Source organism: Chiloscyllium plagiosum, unplaced genomic scaffold (genome assembly GCF_037043375.1).
Source record: "Chiloscyllium plagiosum isolate Xiang-an unplaced genomic scaffold, Cpla_swu_hap1 HiC_scaffold_45, whole genome shotgun sequence".
Classification (NCBI taxonomy): Eukaryota; Metazoa; Chordata; class Chondrichthyes; order Orectolobiformes; family Hemiscylliidae; genus Chiloscyllium; species Chiloscyllium plagiosum.
The window spans coordinates 62,353,745-62,374,888 of NW_028270183.1; positions in this window are offsets into that span (position 1 = coordinate 62,353,745).

Sequence of the window (21,144 nt, forward strand, 5' to 3'; positions counted from 1 at the left end):
GATAGTGAGGGACTTGAGGAAGGAGTTTTATTAGGTTCCCCATGGTCGGCTGATGGAGAAGGTGAAGTCACATGGGGTCCAGGGTGTTCTATCTAGATGGATAGAGAACTGGCTGGGCAACAGGAGACAGAGAGTAATAGTGGAAGGGGATTTCTCAAAATGGAGACCTATGCCAGCAACAGCGATCTGTGCTGGGACCACTGTTGTTTATGATATATATATCAATGATTTGGAAGAAGGTATCAGTTGCCTGATGAGCAAGTTTGCAGATGACACTAAGATTGTTGGAGTAGCAGATAGTGAAGGGGACTGTCAGCTAATACAGCAGAACATAGATAGATTGGAGAGATGGGCACAGAAGTGGCAGATGGAGTTCAATCTGTGCAAATGCGAGGTGATGCATTTTGAAAGAACCAGTTCAAGAATTAACAGCATAGTAAACAGAAAAGTCCTGGGGAAAATTGACTTACAGCGAGATCTGAGTGTTTGGGTCCATTGTTTCCTGAAGGTGTCAACACAGGTCAGGAAAGGGTCAAAGCAGCATATGCCATGCTTTCCTTCATTGGATCAGGTGTTGAATACAAGCGCTGGCAGGTCATGTTACAGTTGCATAGGACTTTGGTTTGGCCACATTTGGAATACTGCATATAGTTCGAGTCAACACATTAACAAAAGGATGTGGATGCTTTGAATAGGGTACAGAGTAGGTTCACCAGGATGCTGCCTGGGTTGGACGGTGCTAGTTATGAAGAAAGATTGAGTAGATTAGGACTATTTTCATTACAAAGTCGAAGGTTGAGGTCTACAAAATCAAGACAGATATACACAGTGTGAATAGCAAGAAGCTTTTCCCCAGATTGTGGAACTCAATTACTCGGGGTCATGAGTTCAAAGTAAGAGGGAAAAGGTTTAGGGCAGATATATGTGGGATGTTCTTTACACATAGGGCAGATGCAGCCTGGAACTTGTGGCCAGCGGAGGTGGTAGGGGCAGGAACGATAGCGTTATCTAAGATGTACTTAGACAGAAACATGAATGAGCAGGGAGCAGAGGGATACAGACCCTTAGAAAATAGGTGGCAGGTTTAGAAAATAGGAGGATCTGGTTCAGCACAGGTTAGGATGGCCGAAGGATCTGTTCCTGTGTTGAAATGTTCTTTGTTCTTTATCATTCATTCTAAAAATAGCACGTTTTCAACTTATTGTATGCTACAATTTAATAATGTAAACGATTTATTTATTTGATAGTGCATGTCAAATTATTGTCATTTCTAAATTACAGTCACAGGGTCAAAGCGATGTACAGCATGGAAACAGACCCTTCGGTCCAACTTGTCCATGCCGATCAGACATCCCAACCAATCTAGTCGCACCTGCTAGCACTCAGCCCATATCCATCTCAACACTTTCTATTCATATACCCATCCAGACGCCATCTGAATGTTGCAATTGGACTAACCACCACCACTTCCTCTGGCAGTTCACTCCACGCATGTACAACCCTCTGAGTGAAAAATGCCCCTTACATCTCTTTTACATTTTTCCCTTCCTAACCGAAACCTATACCCTCTAGTTCTGGACTCCCCACCCCAGGGAAAAGACCTTGTCTATTTACCCTATCCATGTCTATCATGATTATTTAATCCTCTATAAGGTCATCCCTCAATCTCCAGCGTTCCCGGGAAAACAGCCCCAGCCTGTTCAACCTCCAGCTATAGCTCAAACCCTCCAACCTTGGCAACGTGCACGTAAATCTTTTTCTGAACCCTTTCAAGTTTCAACTGATCGATCAGGTCCTGGGGATTTTTGCATCTTCATGTTTTTCAAGACATCCAGCACTTCTTCCTTTGTAATATGGACATTTTTCATGATATCACCATCTATTTATCCGTATATCTACATCTCCCATCTCCTTTTCCTGAGTATACACTGACACAAAATGCTCGTTTAGTATCCCTCCCATCTCCTGCGCCTCCACACAAAGGCCACCTTGCTGATCTTTGATGGCTCTTTTCTCTCCCTGTTTACCCTTGTATTCTCAATGTATTTGTAAAATCCTTTGGATTCCTCTTAACTCTATTTGCCAAAGCTATCTTATGTCCCTTTTTTGCCTTTCTGATTTCCCTATTTAGAATACTCCTCCTGCCTTTATACTCTTCTAAGGATTCACTCGATCTATCCTGTCATATCCTTCTTATTCTTAACCAGCCCCTCAATGTCTTTAGTCATTCAGCACTCTCTATACCTACCAGCCTTTCCTTTTACCCTAACAAGAATATACTGTCTCTGGACTCCGGCTATCTAATTTCTGAAGGCTTCCCATTTTCTAGCCGTCTGCTTACCTGCGATCATTTGCCGCCAACAGCTTTTGAAAGATTTTGCCTAATACCGTCAAAATTGACCTTCCTCCAATTTAGAACTTCAACGTTTAGATCTAGTCTATCCTTTTCCAGCATTGTTTTAAAACTAATAGAATTGTTGGCAAATAACTGAAGCTGACACATTTCAGGTGAGAAATTAAATCGATTAATTATATTTAAATGTTATAATTCTATTTGATTGTTCAATCAAATGCTCACTCTGAATATTCAATCTGTCAGATGTCAACTATTTTGCAAATGATAGCGCGACAATATAGGCATTTGAATACTGAGATTCATTTTGTAATTGTGATCACCAGCATAGTCAGGCAACATGTTCTTTTTCGATACAAAACAAAATGTGCATTTTTTACTTTTGGATAATAAAAGGTCATTCGGTGTTTATATTTTAATTCCATCAACATAGAATCAATTTTATTGTTTTCAGAGATGATGCAGATATTGTTCAGTTGAATAATTGTATTTCATACCTTATTATTGCACAATTCACAAACATGGCAAACTCCTGATTATTGTGCAGGTCAGTAAACCCATCACTTTGCATCATGACCGACATTAAATGTGGATTCCAAAAGGGTGAATTCGTGTACAGTGTTCCTGGACCTCACAGCTGCATGTAGCATTCAGCGAGACACTGGCCTGGCCATGAATCTGTGAAGAGAGTTTCCAACTTGGGTCAGGGCAGTCATTCAAACATTCCCTCACAGAGAATCATTTGGAATCCACCTTGAGCAGGAGGAAACTAGCCAAGAGGCTATCACTGCTCTCAGTGTAGGTATAAATGCTGTCTAAATTAGATACCAATGACTGACCAGGAACCATGCCTTTTAAATTCAACCTCAGTCAGAGCCTGGCCCAGGGAGCAGATGTATGGACATGGAGTGTCAGAATCACATCGCACAAGTTACTTATGGTGATGACATCTGGTATGTCCCCAAGACCCCATACATCTGCACCCTGGACCAGACACTGGGTGAAAACCTTCACAATTGACAGTCTATTGCAGCATCTTGTGTCTCACAGTGATCCCTCTGAAACTATATCCAATAAATGTACCTTCACATTCAACAGTATCAAAATAAAATTATACATCCCTGTGGATACCCAGATACTAAATCATAGGTCACCCAGCAGAATGCATCTGAAGAAAGCAGGAACAAACGGGAAGCCAAAAATCGTTTTAATAACTCAACTTGGTGGATTTTGTCTGGTCGTGGTAACCACACATATTGTGCTGACACTCAGGTGAATGTAACAATGCACATCAAAACTGGACCTCTTGGTCTAACGCCCCTCCCCAGCTTCCTGACCTCACACACCTCACTCCCTCAACACATTCACCAACTGATGAGAATCCACAAGCTGAGTGAAACTTGGAACATAGAACGGTACAGCACAGTGCAGGCACTTCAGCTCTCAATGTTTTGGCAGCCTTTTATCCTACTCTAAGATCAGACTAACCTCCATAACCTTCAATGCACTAACTTCTGTGTGCCTATCCAGGAATCTTCTTAAATATCTCTATTGTGTCTGACTCTACTACCATCGCTGGAGGAAAGCCCTAGCTGCTCAAACTTTCATTGTAAGACATACTCTCCAGTTCAGGCAGCACCCTGTTAAGTCTCCTCTGTGCACTCTCTGTGGCTTCCACGTGTTTCCTATAATGAGGCAACCAGAACTGAACATAATATTCCAAGTATGGTTGAACCACAGCTTTATAGAGCGAAGAAATAACGTCGCTGCTCTTAAACTCAATCCCCCACATAATGAAAGACAACACACCGTATTCCTTCTGAACAACCAAATCAATTTGGGTGGCAACTTTGAGAGATCTATGGACAATGAACCCAAGTTCCCTCTGTCACTCCACACTGCCAAGAGTTCTGCCTTTAACCCAGTATTCTTTATGCAAATGCAACCTTCCAAAATAAATTGCTTCACGCTTTTTAAGGTTGAACTCTAGGTGCCACTTATCAGCCCAGGTCTGCATCCTGTCAGTATCCTGTTGCAACCTACAATAGCCCTCTACACCATCCACAACCCGACCAACCTTCGTGTCATCGGCAAACGTACTAACCTACTTTTCCACTTCCTCATCAAAGTAATTTATAAAAATCAAAAATAGCAAAAGTCCCAGAGCCGATCCCTGTGGAACACGACTGGTCACTGAGCTCCAGGCTGAATACTTTCCATCTGCTACCATCTTCTGACTTCTGTGGGCCAGCCACACCCGTATCCACAGAGCCAAATTTCTCTGCTCCCCATGCTTCCGTACCTTCTGAATGAGCCTACAATGGGGAACGCCTTGCTAAAATTCTTGTTGACCACATCTACTGGTCTACCTTCATCAATGTGTTTTTTACATCTTCAAAGAATTCAATAAGGTTTCTGACGGATGACCTCCTCCTCACAAAGCCATGCTGACTATCTGTAATCAAACTATTGTTTACTAAGTAATTGTAAATACTGTCTCTCAGAAACGTCTGCAATACTTTGCCCACCACTGATGTAAGACTCACTGTTCGGTCATTTCCAGAGTTATCCCTATTGCCTTTCCCGAACAAGGGAATAACATTTGTCACCCTCCAAACATCTGGCTGGCACTGCTCCAGTAGACAGTGAGGATGCAAAGATCATCGCCAAAGGCACGCCGATCTCTCCCGTCACTTCCTGGAGTAACCTAAGGTAACCCCATCTGGCCTAGGGGATTTATCTATTCTTATGTTTGTAATACATTCAATCAGTGTATACTTCCCTTAAACTTTTCTACACCCTGACCAACCAACTGATTGACTGCTTTCCATTTCAGTGCAATATACAGTGCTGCCTTCCGAGTAAATACAGTTCACAACATTCTGGGAATCATGGAATGAAAAAAATAAAGGAATGCACCAATGCTTTCCTGATGAAGAGTTTACGACCGAAACATCAACTCTCCTACCCCTCGGATGCTGCCTGACCTGCTGTACTTTTCTAGCACCTCACTTTTTGATTTTGATCTCCATCAACTGCAGTCCTCACTTTCTCCATTACTGAGGGCTTTCCCCTCTGCACACTGAGTAGGCAATTAACCATCAGAAACTCATTGTATGTGGAGCTGACTGCTCAGTTCTCGAAAGTTGCACTTGATGAATACAGTTTTTTAAAAAAAGGAATTACAATTCTGCAGATATTCATTCAGTGCCAGAGTTAGAAATGTGGTTCATGGTTTCAGCAGCTTGATATCAAACAGGAAATGACTGAAGAACTCTGAGGTACAGGGTATTCCAGGTATTATATTGCAGCTTACATTAATGCTGGGAGTATTTTTAGACAGGCTGACAGATGTGATAAGGGAATGAGTTGACATGTGGAGGTGTGACGTTTTTACCATCACAGAGGCGCATTTGAGGGAGTTCAGGGCTAACAACTCAATACTCCGTTGTACTGGAACTATAGACAGGACAGGGCAGGGTGTTAAAGATGAGGTGGTGTTGCTTTATTAATTAACAAGTCAGTTACTGGTGAAAGGATGGACAATATCTTGGAAGGGTCTTCAAATGAGGCTTTGAGGGTCGAGATTTGAATCAAAATGATGACACACACACTGCTTTTTAAAGCACACTTTAGCTTACAGTGTGTAAACAGGGCCTTCTGACCAACAAGTCCACACAGACCCTCTGAATAGCAACATTAAGATTGACAAGTCGCCAGGCCCGGATCAGATTTGTCCTCGGCTGCTTTGTAAAATGAGAAATGTGATTGCTTCGTCACTTGCGAAGATATTTGCATCCTTGGTCTCCACTGGAGTCGTTCCTGAGGACTTGAGAGAGGCAAATGTAATTCCTCTCTTCAGGAAAGGAAATAGGGAATTCCCGTGCAATTACAGTCCAGTAAGTCTCACGTCTATTGTCTGCAAGGTGTGAGAAAGGATTCTGAGGGATAGAATTTATGACCATCTGGAAATGCATGGCTTGGTTAAATGCAGTCAACACGGCTTTGTGAGGAGCACATCATGATGAGCGTCAAGCTGTGGATGTGGTGTATACGGACTTCAGCAAGGCATTTGATAAGGTTCCCCATGGTAGGCTCATTCAGAAGGTCAGGAGGAATGGGATACAGGGGAACCTAGCTGTCTGTATACAGAATTGGCTGACCTACAGAAGACAGCGAGTGGTAGTAGAAGGAAAATATTCTGTCTGGACGTCAGTGGTGAGTGGTGTTCCACAGGGCTCCGTCCTTGGGTCTCCATTGTCTGTCATTTTAATTAATGACTTGGATGAGGGGATTGAAGGATGGTTTAGCAAGTTTTCAGACACCACAAAGGTTGGATGTGTCGTTGACAGTATAGAGGGCTGTTGTAGCCTTCAGGGGGACATTGACAGGATGCAGAGAGGGGCTGAGAGGTGGCAGATGGAGTTCAGCCTGGATAAATGCGAGGTGATTCATTTTGTAAGGTCGAATTTGAAAGCTGAGTACAGGATTAAGGATAGGATTCTTGGCAATGTGGAGGAATGGAGAGATCTTGGTAGCCAGGTACATGGATCCCTTAAAATGGCCACCCAAGTGGACAGGATTGTTAAGAAAGCATATGTGTTTTGGCTTTCATTAACAGGGGGATTGTGTTTAAGAGTTGTGAGATCTTCTTGCAGCTCTATAAAACTTTGGTTAGACCGCACTTGGAATACTGCGCCCAGTTCTGGTCGCCCTATTATAGGAAAGATGTGGATGCTTTGGAGAGGATTCAGAGGAGGTTTACCAGCATGCTGCCTGGAATGGAGAGCTTATCTTATGAAGAGAGGTTGACTGAGCACGGACTTTTTTCATTGGAGAAAGGGAGGAGAAGAGGGGGCCTAACTGACGTATACAAGATAATGACAAGCATAGATAGAGTCGAAACCCAGAGACTATTTCCCAGGCCAGAAATTGCTAAAACGAGGTGTCATAGTTTTAAGCTGGTTGGAGGAAAGTATAGAGGGGATGTCAGAGGCGGGTTCTTTACACAGAGAGTTGGGAGAGCATGGAATGCGTTGCCAGCAGCAGTTGTGGAAGCAAGGTCCTTGGAGACATTTAAGAGACTGCTGGACATGCATATGGTCTCAGAAGTTTGAGGGTGTACACATGAAGATCAATGGTCGGCACAACATCATGGACTGAAGGGCCTGTTCTGTGCTGTACTGTTCTATTTTCTATTTTCGAAGTTCTTGCACTTAATAATAACTTGGCCTTGGGTGTGGAACTGAGGCCCATCATTTCAATGCTCCATACTGTGAGTTGTGCACTGTTTTCACCATATTGTTGTAAAGATGAACTGAATAAAGGAGGGATTTTGTGTTTATTGGACAATCTAAAAGTTGGTATTACGAAAGGATGTCGGACCTTCAGTAAAAAGACTTTGCTGTTAATAGTTTGAACAATGGTGCAAACATTTACACAGAGATTTCCAGCTCAAGTCACACACAAGGATGTTGGGCTGGGATCATACTGGCCATCTTTGGAGCTGCACAATTCTGTTTGGATACTGACATTGTGGAAATAACATACACTGGATATGGTTTATGAGGGATTCAATGTAAGATGCCATCTGCTGCAGGAACCCTTCATCTTTATAACACATTCATTTAGGATTGGGTCCAAGGTATAAAATTACAGAAGGGATATACTTGCAAGACATGGTTGTTTACTGGTCATTGTTACAAATGTTGAACTGCATCTGGACCAGCGCCATGTGCTAGTCCATTGACCAGTCTGCCCCACACACATCTCCCTGTTGTTCAGGTATGTCTCTAACCAGTCTATTGTGAGGCATTGTGTGACTAACTGTCCAGCTCAAGTTAGGAAGCTCACTGAACAGATTTTGGAGATGGCCAGTGTTTTTGGAGGTCGTGGTGAGGGCCAGTAAAACTGTGCCTGAATGTAGGTTTTTTCTCAATGTCATTTCCAACAGCTTTTCTGCCTGCAAGATGGTGTGTTCACCGAACTGGACATGAATTGGCTGTTTACTATAGTTACTGAACTGTAATACTTAGGTGTGCGCTCTGGTAAGTCAATTATTGTTCACTTCAATTGCTTTCAACTGAAAAACAATGATGTTTGGTTTATTTTAAAATACGTAAGAAATAAAGTGATATTAATTCATCATTATACCGAATGTAAAAGTGACCTGCTGTATTTTTCCCACAGACGAATCAAGCAACAATCAGACATTGTCTGGAAAGCAAGATGATGTGAACAGGACTATGTCCCAGGCAACATCACCATCCTCTGTGGTAGGTTCTGTCCCACTGACAGGACACAGCCAGGCAGAGGCGGACAGCTCCTTGACATATAGTCAATATGGGGAGGCATGGTGGCTCAATGGTTAGCATTGCTGCCTCATAGCACTAGAGATCCAGGTTTGATTCCAGCCTTGGGCCACTGCCTGTGTGGAGTTTGCACATTCTCCCCGTGTCTGCATGGCTTTACTCCCACAGTCCAAAGAAATGCGGATCAGGTGAATTGGCCATGGTAGTGGGTTGCTCTTTGGAGGGGGTTGGCGTGGAATGATTGGGCCAAAGGGTCTGTTCCCACACTGTAGGAAATCTAAAATAATCATAGTGCTCAGCAGTGATGTGGATCCTGTGGCGGCTAGACTGCTCTGCGGCAGGTTATGGGGAACCAATAAAAGGGAAACCAAAAATTGACGACATCATCACCGATCTGCCTGCTGCAGATACACTCCTCCATTTCATCAATCGGTAAGAATGGTCACTGCACAGTCCTGATGGGGAACAAGGGCTAACTTCACAATTTGCAGACCCTCCACACCGTGAAATCTACTGAATGGTACAGACTTTAAACAGATTAAGCAACCAATGACGATGCATCCATGAGATATAATGGCCCATCGGCAGCAGCACAATCATATTCTGTACAACTCATACAGTCTGCAACTTCCTGGACAGACATAAATCCCACTATACAGTAACCACCATGGCCGGACATCTCTCCCAATGTACAGTAACCATCACGGCCCGACATACCACCCACTGAACCGTAACCATCACGGCCCGACATACCTCCCACTGCACAGTAACCACCACGGCCCGACATAACTCCCACTGTACAGTAACCATCACGGTCCGACATACCTCCCACTGTACAGTAACAGTCACAGCTCGACATATCTCCCACTGTACAATCACCATCATGAAGAAGGCTTTGTGCCCGAAACTGGATCAGTGGTGCTGGAAGAGCACAGCAATTCAGGCAGCATCCGAGGACAGGCAAAATCGACGTTTCGGGCAAAAGCCCTTCATCAGGAATAAAGGCAGAGAGCCTGAAGCGTGGAGAGATAAGCTAGAGGAGGGTGGGGGTGGGGAGAGAGTGGCATAGAGTACAATAGGTCAGTGGGGAAGGAGATGAAGGTGATAGGTCAGGGAGGAGAGGGTGGAGTGGATAGGTGGAAAAGGAGCTGGGCAGGTCGGACAAGTCCGGACAAGTCAGGGGATCGAGTTGCTGGAGGTTAGAAACTCGGATGAGGTGGGGGAAGGGGAAATGAGGAAACTGTTGAAATCCACATTGATGCCCTGGGGTTGAAGTGTTCCGAGGCGGAAGATGAGGCGTTCTTCCTCCAGGCGTCTGGTGGTGAGGGAGCGGCGGTGGAGGAGGCCCAGCACCTCCATATCCTCGGCAGAGTGGGAGGGGGAGTTGAAATGTTGAGCCACGGGGCGATTTGGTTGATTGGTGCGGGTGTCTCGGAGATGTTCCCTAAAGCGCTCTGCTAGGAGGCGCCCAGTCTCCCCAATGTAGAGGAGACAGCATCGGGAGCAACGGATACAATAGATGATATTAGTGGATGTGCAGGTAAAACTTTGATGGATGTGGAAGGCTCCTTTAGGGCCTTGAATGGAGGTGAGTGAGGATGTGTGGGCATAGGTTTTACAGTTCCTGCGGTGGCAGGGTAAAGTGCCAGGATAGGAGGGTGGGTCGTAGGGGGGCGTAGACTTGACCAGGTAGTCACGGAGGGAACGGTCTTTGCGGAAGGTGGAGAGGGGTGGGGAGGGAAATATATCCCTGTTGGTGGGGTCTGTTTGGAGGTGGCGGAAAGTTTTACCTGCACATCCACTAATATCATCTATTGTATCCGTTGCTCCCGATGCGGTCTCCTCTACATTGGGGAGACTGGGTGCCTCCTAGCAGAGCGCTTTAGGGAACATCTCCGAGACACCCGCACCAATCAACCAAATCGCCCCGTGGCTCAACATTTCAACTCCCCCTCCCACTCTGCCGAGGATATGGAGGTGCTGGGCCTCCTCCACCGCCGCTCCCTAACCACCAGACGACTGGAGGAAGAACGCCTCATCTTCCACCTCGGAACACTACAACCCCAGGGCATCAATGTGGATTTCAACAGTTTCCTCATTTCCCCTTCCCCCACCTCATCCTAGTTTCTAACCTTCAGCAACTCGATCCCCTGACCTGTCCGGACTTGTCCGTCCTGCCCAGCTCCTTTTCCACCTATCCACTCCACCCTCTCCTCCATGACCTATCACCTTCATCTCCTTCCCCACTGACCTATTGTACTCTATGCCACTCTCTCCCCACCCCCACCCTCCTCGAGCTTATTTCTCCACGCTTCAGGCTCTCTGCCTTTATTCCTGATGAAGGGCTTTTGCCCGAAACGTCGATGTTGCCTGTCCTCGGATGCTGCCTGAATTGCTGTGCTCTTCCAGCACCACTGATCCAGAATCTGGTTTCCAGCATCTGCAGTCATTGTTTTTACCTTTATGCCCGAAACGTCGATTCTCCTGATCCCTGGATGCTGCCTGACATGCTGCGCTTTTCCAGCAACACATTTTCAGCTCTGATCTCCAGCATCTGCAGACCTCACTTTCTCCTCAAAGTAACCATCATGGTCCAACATACATCCTACTGTACAGCAACCATCACGGCCTGACATAACTCCCACTGTACAGTAACCATCACGACCCAACATACCTCCCACTGTACAGTAAACATCACAGCCCGACATGCCTTCCACTGCACAGTAACCATAATGGCCCGACATGCCTCCTACTGTAGATGAACCATCACGGCCCAGCACACCTTCCACTGTACAGTAACAGTCACAGCTCGACATATCTCCCACTGTACAGTAACCATCATGAAGAAGGGTTTATGACCGAAACTTCGATTCTCCTGTTCCCTGGATGCTGCCTGACATGCTGCGCTTTTCCAGCAACACATTTTCAGCTCTGATCTCCAGCATCTGCAGACCTCACTTTCTCCTCAAAGTAACCATCATGGCCCAACATACATCCTACTGTACAGTAACCATCACGGCCTGACATACCTCCCACTGTACAGCAACCATCACGGCCCGACATGCCTCCCACTGTAGAGTAACCATCACAGCTCGACATAGCTCCTATTGTACAGTCACTGTCACACGACCCAACATACCTCACACTGGACAGTCACAGTCATGGCCCGACATACCTCCCACTGTACAGTAACCATCACGGCCCATCATACCTCCCACTGTACAGTCACTGTCATGGCTCGACATACCTCCCACTGTACAGTAACCATCACGGCCGACATACCCCCCACTGTACAGTAACCATCACGGCCCAACATACCTCCCACTGTACAGTAACTGTTACAGCTCGACATACCTACCACTGTACATTCACCATCACGGCCCAACATACCTCCCACTGTACAGTCACTGTCATGGCTCGACATACCACCCACTGTACAGTAACCATCACGGCCTGATATACCTCCCACTGTACAGTAACCAAACCGGCCCGACATACCTCCCACTGTAATGTAACCCTCACGACCCAACGTACCTCCCACTGTACAGTAACCATCATGGCTGGACATGCCTCCCACTGTACAGTAACCATCACATCTCGACATACCTCCCACTGTACAGTATCCATCACGTCCCGACATACCTCCCACTGTACAGTAACCATCATGGTCCAACATACCTCCCACTGTACAGTAACCATCACGGCCCAACATACCTCCCACTGTACAGTCACTGTCACGGCTCGACATACTTCCCACTGTACAGTAACCATTATGGCCTGACATACCTCCCACTGTACAGTAACCATCACGGCCCAACATACCTCCCACTGTACAGTAACTGTTACAGCTCGACATACCTCCCACTGTACATTCACAATCACGGCCCAACATACCTCCCACTGTACAGTCACTGTCATGGCTCGACATACCACCCACTGTACAGTAACCATCACGGCCTGATATACCTCCCACTGTACAGTAACCATCACTGTCCAACATACCTCCCACTGTACAGCAACCATCACGGCCCAACATACCTCCCACTGTACAGTCACTGTCACGGCTCGACATACTTCCCACTGTACAGTAACCATTATGGCCTGACATACCTCCCACTGTACACTAACCATCACTGCCCGACATACCTCCCATTGTCGAGTAACCATCACAGCTCGACATACCTCCCACTGTACAGTCACTGTCACACGGCCCAGCATACCTCCCACTGTACAGTCACTGTCATGGCGCGACATACCTCCCACTGTACAGTAACCATCACGACCCGACATACCTCCCACTGTACAGTAACAATTATGGCCTGACATACCTCCCACTGTACACTAACCATCACTGCCCGACATATCTCCAACTGTACACTAACCATCACTGCCCGACATACCTCCCACTGTCGAGTAACCATCACAGCTCGACATACCTCCCACTGTACAGTCACTGTCATGGCTCGACATACCTCCCACTGTACAGTAACCATCACGGCCCGAAATACCTCCCACTGTACAGTAACAATTATGGTCTGACATACCTCCCACTGTACACTAACCATCACTGCCCGACATATCTCCAACTGTAGAGTAACCATCACTGCCCGACATACCTCCAACTGTGGAGTAACCATCACAGCTCGACATACCTCCCACTGTACAGTCACTGTCACATAGCCCAGCATACCTCCCACTGTACAGTCACTGTCATGGCTCCTCATACCTCCCACTGCACCGTAACCATCACAGCCCAACACATCTCCCACTGTACAGTAACCATCACGGCCCAACATACCTCCCACTCTTCAGTAACCATCAAGAGCTCAGTGCTTAGTACTTCTGCCTCACAGCACCAACGTCCTCGGTTCAACTCCGGCCTTGGGTGTCTGTGTGGAGTTTTCCCATTCCCCCAGCGTCTGCGTGCGTTTGCTCCAGGTGCTCCGGTTTTCTCCCACCGTCTAAAGATGTGCAGGTAAATGTAGGGCAGGCGAATGGATCTGGTTGGGTTGCTCTTCTGATGATTGGTGTGGATTGGTTGGGCTGATGGACCTGTTTCCACAATGTCGGGAATCTAATCTAAACTCCAAGTTTCAAGTCAGGAATATGATGGAATAGTCACTTGTCTGAATGAGTGCAACTCCAACAGTACTCTAGTATGGACTTATGAGCAACAGGCAACACAGTTGTGTGGGGAATATCCTGTCTCACAAACGTGATGGATTATTTTGAGGAAATGACAAAATTGATTGATGAGGGCATGGGGCTCGATGTTGGCCGTTTGGACCTTAGCAAGGCCTTTGATATGGTTCCTTATAGCAGGCTCATACAGAAGATGAAGTGAAATGGGATCAGCGGTCAGTTAGTAAGATGGATAGAGAACTGCTTGGTCATAGAAGACAGAGTAGTGATGGAACAGTGTTTTTGTGACTGGGGATGTATAAATAGATTGGTGGAGTTGCAAATTATGAGGATGATTGCCAGAGAATACAGCAGGATTTAGGTCAGCTGCAGACTTGGACAGAGAAAACACGGATGTAATTTTATTTGGGTAGTTGCGACGTGATGGGTTTTAGAAGGTTTAATGCAGGAGAGAAGTATAAAGTGGATGGAAAAATTACTGGCCGCATCAACATCCGAAGTGATCTAGGTGTATATCTCCACAGTTCCCTGAAAGTGGCAACACGGGTGGATAGGGTGATCAAGAAGACTGACGGCAAACTTGCAGACATACACCGCAGCATGCAGTATGAACATTAGCAGGTCACATTGCAGTTGTAGGGAAACTTAGTTCGAGGTACATTTAGAATATTGTGTACAGTACTGGTTGCCCCATCAGCAGAACAATATGGAAGTGTTGGAGATGGTATGGAAAAGTTTTACCAGGACCTTGTCTGGTCTGGAGGGTATGAGTCAGAAGGAGATATTGAACAAACATGGTTTGTGTGCAGCTGGGCATCATTGGCTATGGGGCTACCTGATAGATATTTCCAAAATTATCAGAGGCATAGATAGAAGGACAGTTCGGTTTTAGGTAAAAGGGAGAAAGTTCAGGAAATGTGATCGGTAAGGTTTTATTTCGCTGTTCCAGACAGAATGTGAAAGTGCCTGGAATGCACTGATAGAGGGGAAGAAACCAATATAGCAAGGTTTAAGAGGCATGTTGGCACAAGTATTACTAAGTAGGGAATAGAATGACATAGAAGGTATCAGAGCAAAAACTTTTATTTTAACTTTAGAATGGCATCATGTGTCAGTGCGAGCTTGCTGGGATGAAGGGCCTGTTCCTGTGCTGGACTGTTCTTTAAAACAAGATTTGAGTGCGGGAATGGCAAGATGTTGACTGAATGATGACTGATGATCAACAGCCACATTCAATGGATCTCTCAACAACTTACAGCTTCATACCCTCCCACCCACAGCAGGGAAAATCAATATGGAGAATTGTACGTGAAAGTCCGAGCTGGTAACTGGTGACTTCATCTCGCCACTCGCTCCGACGGCCTTCTATCTTGGACACCAACATCTCGGTGGACATTGCACAGACAGAAGCTGCATGTACTCCACACCCACCAATGCAGGCATCTGACACATGCCAGCCTCACCATGCCATCCCAGCACATTTCCGACACACTGACAGTATGCTTCTGTACTTCAATGCTGCAGCTCAGGGTGCACTGACAAGTCTCCTTGCAATACTCCTGCAAGGACACTGTGCTCAGGGACACACACCCAGCTCATGGACTGTCTCTCTGGGCCTGCTCACTCCGTATTTGTACACACTCAATGCTGCTGCAAGGACACTGTGCTCAGGGACACCCACCCAGTTCATGGACTGTCGGTCTGGGCTGCTCACTCGGTGTTTGTACACACTCAATGCTGCTGCAAGGACACTGTGCTCAGGGACACACACCCAGCTCATGGACTGTCCCTCTGGGCCTGCTCACTCCGTGTTTGTACACACTCAATGCTGCTGCAAGGACACTGTGCTCAGGGACACCCACCCAGGTCATGGCCTGTCCCTCTGGGCTGCTCACTCGGTGTTTGTACACACTCACTTTGAACTGACTTGAATACTCACAGAATTATTGCCTTGCCTTACCCTGCCCTCAGCAGTGTTTCCCCTTAGCCAGAGCTACCAGGCTCACCCGCCTGCTGCATTTTTTTGGTGTTAAGCACAGGCACAAACCCAGGAAGCTTGATATCATTGTCCACAGTCAGTCACGGTGCCCAGTGCAGTGAGACAAGAGGTGTCTCAGATCTCAGTCCGGGAGCTTGGACGCGGTCAGTCAGCCTTTCATGGTTGTTAGGGTCAGGATCCTTCCCCTGCGATGGGGTGAGGAGCTTAATGTTGGGGAAACCCCTATTCCTCTTGGCTCTTTCTGCTCTCGTGTGGGGTGGTTCCTTCCAGGGAAGTGGAATTGCTTGTAACAGTTGGTACAGACCGATAGAAGGTGCTGCATTCAGTGACAGTGGGAGAACATGAGCCTTTGTGGGAGGTGGGTGCAGGAACAGAGAGACAGTGAGGGCGAGGTCACAAAGTGCAGATGGTGGCACTTACCATGGTGACGTGGAGATGGTCACTGACCTCCTTCCGACACTGCTTGGCATTCACTAAGAAGGCTGGCACCTCACTGACACAGGGATCAACCTCCAACCAAGCTGGCAGGGTGTAGTGTCATGGCCTCCCTTGCCAGTCCTGGAGGAAGATAATGTCCCTCTCTTGCACCGTGCCATCCACCAGAACCTCAGCGGCTTGGTCTCAAAGTGAAACCCCAGTTTTACCCGCTCTGCCATGTCCAGGCCAGTTTCGGATTGACAATCCAAGAGTATAATTGCTTTTTAAAGATGGCCCCGTAACAGGAAGGCTGGTGCATTCTGGGATATCCAGGCAGTGGGCAGTTGTTATGACAAAGGGAAAAAAAAATCATCTGCTTAGTGTCAAATGAGAGGAAGACCATGTGGGCAGGGAAGGTAGTTAATTAGACAGATTGGGGATGGTATCATGAGAAAATGCACTTCACCTTGTGGAGAGAAACCCTCCATGACCCGTCTAAAATGAGACTTGACCAAATCATGAGATGGCTTAGGCCTCTGTCTGTCTGAACTAAAATAGGGATGCAGTGTGAAATATTGGGAGCAACAAACTTGGAGCGGAGAATTTTACAGGAGATTCAAATCCTTAAAATAGGGGTAACACAATGTTTTAGACTGTTAAAAGGAACCGGGGAAAATCCCCTGCCTTATAGTTACCCACATTATCCAATCCTCACTGGATGCAGGGATGGTGCCGGAGGACTGGAGAATGGCTAACACCGCAGCTTTGTTTAATGTGGAGCAAGGGAATGACTGAATAGGTCGCGTCCGGAATTCTGAGACAGTGGATAAACGGTCACTGAAGAAGTCCCTGGGACTCCAGAATGGTCAGTCTGGATTTGTTCAAGGAAGATCGTGTGTAATTAATCTAACTGTGTCGGTCTGAGGCAGTAACCTGTAACTGCATGTGACTTACTTGGATTTGACGAGAGATTCCGTGGCAGACAGTTTAAAAACAGAAACTATAGGATCCAGGTGAATGGAACAAACAACCCAGAGAAGTGCAAGGAGAGATATGTACAATAAATGACAGTATAGTCAGTGTGGGCAGAAGGAAGCTGGAAACATTAATAGTCTTGTTAATATAGCAAATGGCATTATTTCCTCTATCAGACAAAATACGGAACTTCAAAGCAGCAAGCTTATGAAGGAACTGTACAAATAATGAGTTCAGTCACAGTTTGGGCACTGTGTACAGTTCTGGTCACCCCATCACATGGAAAGATGGAATTGGACTGGAGAGGGTACAGAGGAGATTCGTTATCCTGTGACAGTGGAAGTGCAGTTATGAGGAAAATCGAAATGGTGGATGCTGACAGGAGATTTGATTGGGGTGCACATATTGTCAGGAGCCTGGTTAGAAAGGGAGAGAACACCTTGTTCCTGTTGAAGAGCTCGGTTACGAGCGACGAATATTTAATGTAATTTGTTGAAATATTTGAGAAGTGGTGAAGAAAGTTGTTATTTTACCCAGAGTATGGTCGGGATCTGGGTGTCACACATGGAAGCGGAGTAGAGGCAGAAACTCTCAAACTATTTTAATTACGTGCCTGGATCTGCACTTGAAGTCCTACACTGTCCGGGGAAACAGAACTAGGGCTTTAAAAAACGCCACATCTTTACCATCACAGACAGTGGACAGAGTGATCTCCTCTGTACTGTGCTATTTTATGAATTTTTCAAAGGTTACCAATGTTTGACATAATCAATACGCAAGGATGAGCGGTGAGGACAGGGAGGAGCAGTGTGTAAATTGATTAGAATCACGATAATAATGATCCCATTCTTTATCCACAATGATACTTCACTGTGTTGGCCTATTTAACCTACCTGTAAAAATGGGGAAAACGTTTGTTTATTCAAATCTCAGTCATGGTCACACTGCAGCAACATCTCCATAATCCCAGCTCAATCTGACCTGGTTCACTCTATTGAAAGCTGCAATTTCACTGGCCTTGTTGAAAGGTTCCCAGCTTCATTCTTGCCCCATTGAAGGCTGCTCTCAGTCAACTAATGTTTCTCACTCTCAATTATTGCACATCATTCTCTACCATCATCCTGATCTTTACAATAAAATGATCGCTGCGCCCCAAAACGTTCCCCTACTGACACTGGATCCACTTGCCCCACCTCTTTCCGAAGGACCAGGTCCAACAGTACATGCCCTCTTGGGCTGGAAACATACTCCTGCAGTCAGCCCTCCTCCATGTAACCCAGGAACACTTGCCCCTCGTGACCTTTCACCACCAGTATCCCTGTCTATATCTGGAAACATTAAGTTTCGCAGTATAACCGATCTGTAGTATTGTCATCGCTCTCAAATGAACCTGCCTATTTATTCCCTCCATCCTTTCCAATGGTGCCTGCCTGACAGACTGTACCTCACAGTGTAATTGTACACTTGTTGTTCTGTAGCTCCAGCCAAATTCATTCTGTTCTTGGACAGATCCTCTTTCTCTTGGACTCCTTAACTAACGCTAATCAAAACCAATACTTCTACCTTCATCCTTTCCCTTCCCTTCAGCATTTCAGAATCCTTTATACCCAGCAATATTTAACACCCAGTCCTGCCATTCCTTGAGCCAGCTCTCGGTGATCCGTCCATCAGATTTCCACAATCTGCATCTGGAACTCTGCACATTCCGAGTATTCACGTCCATGCAGAGTACCTCAGATTCAGGCTTTCGTTCTTACTCCATCTTCCACTGATAAAATTGTTGTTGTAAATTAGAACTAACTGCATCTCCCATTATTTTTATAATCCTGGTAGTCTCCTCTACTATTCCTTTTTGGATCCTAAGCACACACCCAGTTATTTTCAATCCCTCCCACACACCCCGTAAGGAATTCAGTCCCAGCTCTGTCATGTTAGCCCATACAGCTTGTACAGTTGCTGCCTTCTCCAGAACCAGTCTCAGAAATCTGAAGCCCTTCCTGCAGCACGATCGTTCCAGTCACACTCTCATCTACCTAAAACTCCAAGTCCTGTTCTCACTTGGACACGGCAATGGGAGTATTCCAGGGATTGCTACATTTGCGGACTGGCTTGCTAACCATCCACCTAGCTCCCTAAATTCTAACTCCCAGACCACTTCACCCTTCCTACCCAGGTCATTCCTACCAACAGGGACATGACCTTTGACTGCTCATTGTCCCCCAGACGAATGTCCTGCAGCCACCGTGACATTCTTAACCCCACTATCCTGGAATTACAGAAACACTGACACCTTCTTCACTTTCCTGACTCCCCTGTGCCTATTGCTTCTCCTTCCTTCTCCCTCCACTCCTGTACAGTCAGGCTGCTTGTGGGGCCACAGACATGGCTCTGACTTCACTCCTCTGAGCAGCCAATACCTTCATCAGCTTCCAGACTGGGAATCTGAATTGGGAGGGAGACACCAGGATATTCGTGTATTCCCTGACTGTTTCTCTCCGATTGCTTCGTTCCCCAGACCCTTCCTTCTTCCAGGCCGTCATGTCTGCAGGGTGATCTGCTCTGCGTGTGTGTTATCCACCTAACTCTCAGCATCACAGATCTCCCATAGGGTCTCTCGTCACTGTCTGAGCTCCATGACCCAGTGTCCATCTAGGACACGAGCACGGGGCTATGACTTCCCAATGTAACAGAACACATTTTCCATCTGACAAGTATGTCTTACCATGTCTTAAAATACAACATGTCTGGAGTAACTTAATTAATTACTTAGAATGAAGTTAACATTCGGGAAATAGCAATATGGTTAAGTCCATTATTCAACTGTGGCTTACTGAGGGTAATTTATTATATTGGCTCACAATTTCACTTGTCCCTCTTATTTCAGTGTTCAACACTTATTTCAGAAGTTGAAAAAATAAATTTGCTGACTTCCAACAATTAACTGACAGTCACTAATAACAGTGTCTTTATCAGCCAGTGACTTTACAGCCTTTTCTGTGATGGCTCTTGCATTTCTTTCAAACTCAGTGCAGGTACGTCCCAGCAGCAGAAAGGTATCACTGTGACTCCCAGGGACGTGTAATCCTCCAGCTCCCACTCCACTCTGCTCCCTCACAGGGTCAGCATCTCTGTGACTCCCAGGGACGTGTAATCCTCCAGCTCCCAATCCACTCTGCTCCCTCACAGGGTCACCATCTCTGTGACTCTCAGGTATGTGTAATCCTCCAGCTCCCAATCCACTCTGCTCCCTCACAGGGTCACCATCTCCGTGACTCCCAGGTACGTGTAATCCTCCAGCTCCCACTCCACTCTGCTCCCTCACAGGGTCACCATCTCTGTGACTCCCAGGTGCGTGTAATCCTCCAGCTCCCACTCCACTCTGCTCCCTCACAGGGTCACCGTCTCTGTAACTCCCAGGGACGTGTAATCCTCCAGCTCCCACTCCACTCTGCTCCCTCACAGGGTCACCATCTCCGTGACTCCCAGGTACGTGTAATCCTCCAGCTCCACTCCACTCTGCTCCCTCACAGGGTCACCGTCTCTGTAACTCCCAGGTGCGTGTAATCCTCCAGCTCCCACTCCACTCTGCTCCCTCACAGGGTCACCGTCTCTGTAACTCCCAGGTGCGTGTAATCTTCCAGCTCCCACTCCACTCTGCTCCCTCACAGGGTCACCATCTCCGTGACTCCCAGGTGCGTGTAATCCTCCAGCTCCCACTCCACTCTGCTCCCTCACAGGGTCACCATCTCTGTAACTCCCAGGTGCGTGTAATCCTCCAGCTCCCATTCCACTCTGCTCCCTCACAGGGTCACCATCTCTGTAACTCCCAGGGACGTGTAATCCTCCAGCTCCCACTCCACTCTGCTCCCTCACAGGGTCACCATCTCTGTAACTCCCAGGTGCGTGTAATCCTCCAGCTCCCATTCCACTCTGCTCCCTCACAGGGT